Consider the following 9,382-nt stretch of genomic DNA (forward strand, 5'->3'; position numbering starts at 1 on the left):
TTTAGCTCAGTGGCAGAGCGCTTGCCTAGCATGCTCAAGGCCCTGGGTTCGGTCCTCAGCCCTGGGGGAAAAAAAGGATTAAAAAAATACATATTTGTTAAAACATATGTATTTCATAACATATATATATATATATATATATATATATATATATACATACATATATTTCTTATATGTTTTAACAAATGAATAAAAACTGCCAGATAACTGAGTATCAAGTGAATATTCTGTAAGTAGGCTGACCATAGAATACAGCCCACTTTGTCCTGGACAGTCTGAGTTCATGCCCAGTTTATGGTTCAGAGTAATTGTGCCCCCTTTAACACTCAACCATCACAATTTGGGTGATACATTCATTATATGGTTGTCATATGTAAAGAACAGTCCTCTGGGAATTAAGCGGAGGGTATTTGGTGGGGAGTTCAGGGAGCTGGTAGAACTTGCGTTGGGCCTTGAAGGAGGAGTTAGGACATAGGCAAGAAGAGAGCAGCCTACAGGGAGGATGTACATGAGAATAAAGTACAGCCACAGCATAACTCCAGGGAACATGGTTCACATCATGTTCTCTCTGCATGGCCCCCTCTGGATGGTGCAGCTCTTGGCTCTTTAGGTATAATATATTTAGGAAGTAATTGAAACATTACTTTAACTGGAGAAGAGAATTTGTGTAAGAACAGAAATAAGTACAGAACAGACAGTGGAGGATAAAGATGCCAGAAATTTAAGTTTTACATGAGAAACAAGTGGGTCTGATTGTAGGGGTTTCTTCTCCTTGAGGGGCATGAGAAAGAAAGACTAGACATGTTGTCCCTGATCAAAAAGGTGATCAGCACCACGAAAGCTCCAGGGGTCACTGGTCCCTATAATAAAGTAGCTAGTGGACGGGACCACTTACATCTCTGAACAGAGAGGCATACACCCTTCTAACAAACAGCTTGTATCAGGAGGGGGAGCAGCAGAAACTGAATAAACTCTTATAAACATGGGTGAAATTCTGAAAGCTGCAGGGTGGGACTTCACTAATGGGTCAAAACAACTGTTTTGCTGGCTGGCATAAATGATTTCAATACTGACAATGAAATCTATCTTCAAACAGTATTTCAATACTAATTTTCCTACTAGAATTGCTCACCAGGTTGCTCCCAAAGAAGCATATGTTGAGACTGAAGCAGTATCTATTCAAGGACCTCTCATAATTGCATGACAATAAGTGGGCACAGTATTGTTCTCATTATGTCTTTAACATCTTGCCGGGTGCTGTGGAGCATGCCTGTAGTCCCAGGAGCTCGGGAGGCTGAGGCAGGAGGATTGCAAGTTCAAAGCCAGCTTTAGCAATTTAGCAAGGCCCTAAGCAACTTAGTAAGACCCTGCTCAATAAATAAATAAGTAAATAAATAAGGTTGAGGATGTGGCTCAATGGTTAAGTCCCCCTGGGTTCAATCCCTGATACAAAAAAAAAAAAAAAAAAAAAAAGAAAAGAAAAAATTAACATCTTGATTTTTATAATTGATGTTGGAAAAATATACATGTAACTAACATATCTGAAATTATCATGGGAATACTATATGATAGAGAGATTTCACATGAATTGAATATTAAGTAATAAATCCAGTTACTGATGCTATAACTTTTAGCTATGTACACTCATTGCTGAATATGGTAGAAGAGACACTCATTACATAGTCACTTAAATAAAAAAAAGTACAGGGAAAATAACACATAGGAAAGATGACTTATTATTCCTCAAAGATAAGGAAGAACAAATCTAATTCAATTAAATGATGTGAAATATTTAGTTTTCATGTTAAACATGTGATTCTGCTTTTACTTAAGTAAAATAAATATTCAATCTTGAATGGTAGAAGTAAAGGAGAAGAGGGTGGGGCTGGGGTTATGACTCAGTGGTGAGCTCTTGCCTAGCGTGTGGGAGGCACTGGGTTGGATTCTCAGCACCACATATAAATAAATAAAGGTCCACCAACAACTTAAAAAAATTTTTTTAAAAAGAAGTAAAGGGCCAAAATTATATAAACAATATTTTTTCTAATAGACATAAAATACATGCAGATTTCTTTTTTTTTAATATTTATTTTTTAGTTTTAGGTGGACACAACATCTTTATTTTATTTTTATATGGTGCTGAGGATTGAACCCAGTGCCTCCTACATGCTAGGTGAGCACTCTACCACTGAGCCACAACCCCAGCTCAAGACATGCAGATTTCAAAAAGAAAAAAGAAAGAAAAAAATTAAAATTTTATCCCGTGGGTAACAGGAATGTAATTGAAGATATTTAAGCAGGGAGTGATACTTACAACAAAATGTTTTTGGAAGATTAACATTCCCAACTAAACTGTTCACTGTATTGAAAGAAAAAGAAAGCAGAAGGAGAAGTAGTTTCAGAAGTGTTGGAAATTCCTAGGAGAGACACGATGAGTCTGATGTACTGTGGTGGCAGAAGGAAGGGGATATGAGGAGACAGACTTGTGAGAGTGGCAAGGGCAAGACTGATAGGGTTTGGTAATAGGCCAGCTATGCTAGGAGAGAGGATAATCGAGAATGACGAAAAATTTCTGGGCTGGGGGTGTGTAGCTCAGTGGTAGAGCACCTGTCTAGCATGCACGGGACCCTGGGTTCCAACCCCCATACTTGGGGGCGGTGGTGGTAATGAAACCTACTGTACCTGTAGTTTCAGTTATTTGGGAGGCTGAGATGGTGGGAGGATTACTTGAACCCAGTAGTTCAAGACAACCCAATGTTGCAAGAACCTGTCTCAAAAAATAAATAAATAAAACCCAAGAAAAAAACCACCCCCAAGTTTTCAAACCAGAGTAACTGAGAAATGGGAGGGTATCATTGATAAATGTGGAAAAGTTGACAGAAGGAGTTAACTTTTGAGGGGAAAGATTGGCTCTGTTCCAGACATGATAACTTTGAGACATCCATCTGGAAATGTCCAAGAGGAAATATTAAAATAGAGCTGAGACAGGAGGTCCTACTAGAGATGTGGATTAAGGAGTTCGGTGGAGCAATGAATGAAAAGGTGTTCTTCAAGATTATAAATAGTCCAAGATTATCACTTGGGTTGCAGTTATATTTTATAGAGTAGGAAGGAATACAGTTTGCAAAGGTAGCAAAAGAGAAGGCCCAGAGGTAGGGCAGAGTGGAGTTAAGAGGATCAAAGGAAAAGGAGGCTTCATCCTGGAGAGGTGCCTGCAAAACCGGCTGAGAAAAGTCATGTTTTTTGCCAGTGAGGATAACTTGGAGGTCTTTTGCTGCAGTTGTATAAGCGGGCTCCCTGTTATATTGTACGTCAATAAGGGTTAAGGAATGAATAGGTGGTGAGTCAAGGGAGATAAGGAATGAAGTCTGGTCTTGTAAGGAATTTGGCAGAGAAGGGAGAAAAAAATCGGAAGAAAGTTCAAGGAATGGCCAGGATTAAGGAAAGGTATTTTTAAAGGGCATAAGAAACTCTTGCTCTCTGTTGAACCATGGGGAGTACTTTATTCGCTTAGAAAAAATTCCAAGTTTTCAAATTGCTCACAGTACCTCTCTTCCTCTGAATTCCAGCCAAGAAGCTTACTAAGACAAGGGAGTCAGGGATAGGGGTGAGTGGAGGAAAGCACAATTAGGAGAAGAACTTTGAAAAGGATTCAACAGGAAGTTCAGTGGGTGACTAAAAGGGACCTAATCTTTTCTCATGTTGCTGGAGCCCCTTTCTGTTCAGACAGGAACCATATGTATCCATAATTGGGGCAAACATTCAGTTTAGGAGAGGAACACTTCTAAAATACTGAGGAAAGGGTCTGGGGGAGAAGCTCAGTGGTGGAGAATTTACCTAGCACACGGGAGGCTGTAGGTTCGATCCTTAACACCACAAAATAAATAAAAACTGAGGAATTTGTTTGTTTCTATGTTTTTGTCTTTGACGTTTTTCTAAAGCCTTCAATCAACCTCCTACTTAAAAAACCTTCAGTGGTCTACAGATTGCTCAGCCTGACATCCATCCTACTTCCTGCCATCCGGGCCACCATCCTAGTTTAGGGCCAGTTACTTGTCCCCTTGACTGCTGTAATGGCCCGGTCTCCTGTCACTCTCCACTCCTGCCATTGCTGCCAGACTCAAAAGCACCATTCTGATCCTATCTGTATGTTACCTAAAGGCCTTCAGCAGAGTCCATTAGGCTTTCAGTCTTTCTCATGATTTTTAAAGCCAGTTACAAATATAGTTTTGTTTTACTTCTTTTTGTCCAAATTTCTACAATTTCCTTATATCCAAACTGATCTACCGGCATGGCAAGGGAGCATTACTTGGCCCTTCCATTTGGAGTAGACTTGCAAAATTTCCCCCAAACAATAGGTGGTGATTCACACAGGAAGGCAGGTGGAAGATGCGAAGGTCATTTTTCACTCTCTGCTAACTGTGATCTTGTTGTCTGCACTCTCCCCTGCAATATTTTGTTTGTAACTTTTATATGTCATGTACCAAATTCTGCCTTATATGGGAGTCATTTGTGTGCTTCTATCCCCACCCTGCTAGAGTGGATGCAGCCAGAGGACTAAACAGTCCTCATCTCCGATCCCCTTCAAGCTCTAGTACTGTGTCATGCACTTGGGAGCATTGATAATTTTTTTTTTCCTTTTTGGTACTGGGATTGAACCATGTATTCTCTATCACTGAGAAATATTTCCAGCCCTTTTTATTTTTTTTACTTGGAGACACGGTCTCACTAAATTACTCAGGCTGGCCTTGAACTTGTGAGCTTCCTCCTTCAGCTTTCCAAGTCAATACATGTTTAAAAATTCCTTAACTATAATTAAAGGAGATTGTGTGTTGCCTTTGCTCACCACCTCTCAAAATGTTCTAACCCCTTCTGATTAAAATGCAAATGTTATTTTTAATGTAGCATTTGTGTGTTCTTCACATGGCTATAAAAACATTATGAGTTTGATTATAAGAAGTTAGAAGACAGGCACTCTTTACAAGTTAACCTAATTTATCAAATGCTCAATTCACAGATTTATGTGAATTTATGCTCTTAGTAGTGTTCTTTTAAAAAATTTTTTTTAGTTATAAATGGACACAGTACCTTTATTTGTTTATCTTTTATGTGGTGCTGAGGATCAAACCCAGTGCCTTACAAGTGCTAGGCAAGCACGCTACCACTGAGTCACAGCCACAGCCTCATTAGTAGTGTTTTTAATAATTTTAATGATAAATCTATTTGCAGGTTATTTTATCAATCAAGGATTCTTACATGAGAATAGAACTATCTGTAAAATTAAGTATTTATGTATAAATATTCATTTTTTTTTCCAAAGGAGAGGGAAAACAGCTTTCAAATATACAAATACTGGTCTGTTACCCAGGAAAGAGTAAGACCCATTTGCAGGACTCAGAGCAATAAAAACAAAATAGAAATGTTTTTATTTTGTCCCTGTTGATTACTTGTGAAGGAATTTTTTTTTTTTTAAAAAAAGAACTTCAACAGTTGTTCCACAGACAACAAATATAGCTACAGAAAATCATTTAGGATAATTCCTAATGTTAGTTCCAAACCTCTACCCTGTGCCTGCCTACGTTGAGTCTTGCCTTTCGCTCAACTAAAGAATAGCGTCATGCAATCACAGACAAGGTGCATAAAGAACTCATATTTGTCACCTATATCTTCCTCTGGCCTCCTCCTTTTGGCATTATGGGCCTCTGCTGTTTTCACCAGCAGTTTCTACCTTGGTTCTTCTATCAAAATTCCCAAATGACTCTTTCTTTCTCATGCCAATCCTTCTAGCTGAGCCCACAGTTAAGAGTTTCCTTTAAGAGGATAAAATCTAACAGCACCCATCTCTGACACTGGATCCATTAGCTTTGCCCTGTGAATTTTAGAAAAAGGGAGTGGAAGGCAAACTTTTGGCTTATTGTTAAAAACTCTCTTCTTGGTTAGATCTCTGCAAAACCTCTCTTACTCATGATTACTGATTTTTCTGTATTTCTCTCCTTTCTCCCTTTGATTCCCTTGGGGATTCAGTCCTCCCTAGTGACTTAATTTAGTTAATGTTCTAATTAGTGCAACTTCCACTCCAGCAGATTTCCTGGGCTTTTCCATATGATAAACTCCATTAACAAGTCTCTGAACATTCAAGAAAAAGGAAGCAGTTATTTAATGCAATGAGCTCTACCTCACTTGCCCCCATCTTCTGATCCAAATTTCTTGGCTATCCTGGAGCTTCCTCAGCAGATAATTTTTACAGAGAATTAGGGCTGACCTGTGGCATCAAGGCTAATGGTTGAATGGACTCATTTTCTATCATTGAAGTTAAAAAAAAACGTATTTTTAATGTTCATGGAAAACATCAACAGTTGGAAAGGTTTTTTGTTGTTGTTGTTGTTTTAGTTGAACACAATACCTTTGTTCTACTAATTTATTTATTTTATGTGGTGCTGAGGATTGAACCCAGTGCCTCACATATGCAAGGCAAGCACTCTACCACTGAGCCACAACCCCAGCCTGGGAAGTTTTTTTTAAATACCATTTTCCCTATAGTGATGTAGATTTGTCCTGATATAATCTTCTTTTTCTTCAAATCTCCTTAGCTTACCCAGACATGATTAGGAGAAGAGTATAATTTGAACTAGGGAATAAAAAGCCAAGTGAACCACAATAGACTATTTGATCTGACATTTTAAACAATGGTTCTCAACCTTGCTGTGCTTTGGAACCAACTAAAGGGTTTTTAAAACATTGATGCTTGGGTCTCATCACCAGAGATTCTGACTGAATTGGTGTGGGGTGCATCACAGTGGGAAATTTTAAAAGCTAATCTAGCTACAGGCAAGGTTGAGGTCCAGCAGTCTAAAGTAATCTAAAGGAGTAACAGTCAGATTCAATTAATGAACAGTGTCATAATGCTGTCAGAAGACAGTAGAGGGCAGAGTTGACTTAAATTTATATACAGATAAATTGTATAATAGCAAGTAGGTAATAATGTAAATAATGTAAAAAGCAAGTCATTAATAATGTAATCTTAATTTTGTACTTGCTATCTTTTGCTACAAAGCTTTTATTTACTGCTAAAGCCAATTTTTTTGTGTGTGTATTGGAATTTTTGTGTATTTGGAGTTGTCCAAACCAGCACACTTTTGAGAATGCAAGGGAGCTCTCTGAATGGTCATGCCAGGACAACAGGTACAAATCAAGACTGTCTTGGGCAAACAGGGATATGTGGTCACCCTGTGGTCACCAGTTCTTCTGCGGAGAAGAGCTAGGATCTGCAACATGGCTTTATTACTCAGAACGAACAGCAATTAACTATGTACTTGTGCTGAATATTAAAATCTTATTTTAAAAAATCAGTCCTATTTTTGTGTATGCCCATCTATCATTGTTCAACACCATACAGGTACCTTGAACAACAGAAAAGAAACTTAAGACAGATTTTTAAGTGTCAAGCATTATATAATCTGGTGGAAAAGAGAAGGCTGATATAGAAAGTTGCTCTGGTAAATAAAATGCAAGAATCTCCTCAAAAATCCTTTCAGGGAACAGAGTATGAAATATAAAATAAATAATAAACTACTAACAAACTCTACCCTAAATTGTATACAGGCTGTCCTTGACCTGTAGCGACTTTTTTGGTAGTTTTGCACCGTAATGCTTGCATTCCTCCAGCGCTTCAGTATGCAGACACCAGTTGACTTCCTGAGTTGCTCTGGATCTGAACCTTTGAAATTCTCCTCCTTGTGAGAATGGCTCCTCTCATAGGCGCCCTCTGTAGCTCCTAGATAATTAACCTAGATAGCCATTGACCCTCAAATTGAATCAATGAACTTAATTTCAGTATGGGAGGCCTGATACATTTGGTGAAACCAAACACTTGAGAAGTAACAGAAAGATCCATCAAGGAGCTTAATTAGCCACAGATCTCTGATCCCATGTTGAGATCCTCCTTTTGGATGTTGTAGCCACACCCCACACTTTTGACTGTATTTATGACCTCCCACAAGGTTGTTCTTTTTTTTCTCCCTTTCAGTTTTTAATTTGGGTTCAATTATATTTAGAAAGCTCATTTTTTCTCCTTTGTTGATTTCTCATATATGGATTCCTACTTAATTTAATCTGTACTCCAATAATTCTGCATTTTTTCATGCTTATCTGAGTGCTAAGTGAATTATCAGGATTTATTAGGCAACCTTAGGAAACTCAAATAATCAAAGCAAGTTAGTAAGGAAAACAAAGTTATGAAGATCAGCCCTGTCCCTTAAGTAGTTAGGATTATTTCTTTCCATAGCCTCAAATTGGATCTCAGGGCCAATCTGATGGCTTGACAAATCTTCCCATTGTTCAGGGGTTGGACTGGTGAGGAAAAGAGCCTGGGTCAGTCCAATCCATCTCCACACTGCTGACGGTATCGCCAGCTGAGGAAAACAGATCAGCTGTGTTGGGTTTGTGGGACAAGACAAGTTCTTCACTCCATGCTATGAGTTATTGATGAAAATATTCAGGTGTTGTTTTCTTTGAGTTCACTGCTATTTTGTTCTTGTCCTGGTTGTCCTCCCTATCAAAATATCTTTGCAGGACATGGTGGTGCATGCCTGTAATCCCAGGCTTGGGAGGCTGAGCAGGAGGATTGCAAGTTCAAAGCCAGCCTCATAAAAGCAAGCTGCTAAGCAACTCAGTGAAACTTTGTCTCTAAATAAAATACAAAATAGGGCTAGGGATGGGGCTTAGTGGCTAAGTGCCCCTGAGTTCAATCCCCAGTACGCCCCCCCAAAAAAAAAAAATCCAACAACAACAAAAACCCAAACAAAAAAAACTCGTTTGCAAGAAAAGATTTAATATTTTCTTTTTATTTATTTATTTTTTTTTTTAGTTTTTCGGCGGACACAACATCTTTGTTTTGTATGTGGTGCTGAGGATCGAACCCGGGCCTCACGCATGCCAGGTGAGCGTGCTACCGCTTGAGCCACATCCCCAGCCCAATATTTTCTATTTAAGGACTTTACTACACTTTCAAAATAGCTTTGTTGCTTACCTATTATTAAAATGTACTATGCTTGTGAAACATCCAAACATCAAAGAAAATCACAGGAGGAAATAAGAATTACTTTAAATTCCACCATCTGAAAATAACATTTTTGGGAGTATTCTTCCTGATATAATTTTTGTTGTTGTTATTTTTCAGTACTGAGGATGGAATCTAAGGATGCTCTACCATTGAGCTAAATCCCCAGCCCTTTTTATTTTGAGACAGGGTCTCACTAGGTTGATCAGGCTGGCCTTGAACTTAAGATCCTCTTGCCTCAGCCTCCCCAGAAGCTAGGATTACAGGCATGCACCATCATGTCCTGCCTGGAATGAAATATTTATTTCTTTGTTAAATAGAAAT

At 38.6% G+C, this 9,382-nt stretch overlaps 1 pseudogene; it reads left to right on the forward strand.

Moving 5' to 3' along the window:
* The first annotated feature begins 801 nt into the window (after window positions 1-801).
* LOC124104640 (2-iminobutanoate/2-iminopropanoate deaminase-like) lies at window positions 802-1,204 on the forward strand (annotated as a pseudogene).
* The last annotated feature ends 8,178 nt before the right edge of the window (window positions 1,205-9,382 follow it).

This window comes from Marmota monax, unplaced genomic scaffold (assembly GCF_021218885.2).
Source record: "Marmota monax isolate L192 unplaced genomic scaffold, Marmota_monax_Labrador192_F-V1.1 WCK01_AAM20220418_F8-fsc00001, whole genome shotgun sequence".
NCBI classification, from domain to species: Eukaryota; Metazoa; Chordata; class Mammalia; order Rodentia; family Sciuridae; genus Marmota; species Marmota monax.